At 67.1% G+C, this 246-nt stretch overlaps 1 pseudogene; it reads left to right on the top strand.

The window, feature by feature from the left end:
- The window catches only part of LOC103607002, an 18776-nt pseudogene that overhangs the window by 998 nt on the left and 17532 nt on the right, over positions 1 to 246 (top strand).

Here is a 246-nt window from a genome sequence, read left to right as displayed (position 1 = left end):
CAATAACCTTAACCTCCGCACAAGCCCCAAGACAGACCCCGGTGACCCCCGCCCCGGTCTCCACAGCCCCTAATGCTCCTGCTCAAGCATCCCCAAGGCCGCCACGCCCCTCACAGACTCTGGGGGGGTCCTCAAATGTCCCCCTCCCAATTTTCCCCCATCCCCTTGTCCTCCAAGGGCCCCCCGAAGCGCCGACCGGCCCCATCCAACCCGTCGGCCTCGACCCTCGCCCGCTCCACACCCTCC

Source organism: Galeopterus variegatus, unplaced genomic scaffold, assembly GCF_000696425.1.
Source record: "Galeopterus variegatus unplaced genomic scaffold, G_variegatus-3.0.2 Scaffold7033, whole genome shotgun sequence".
Lineage (NCBI taxonomy): Eukaryota > Metazoa > Chordata > Mammalia > Dermoptera > Cynocephalidae > Galeopterus > Galeopterus variegatus.
This window is presented reverse-complemented; position numbering and strand designations above follow the sequence as displayed.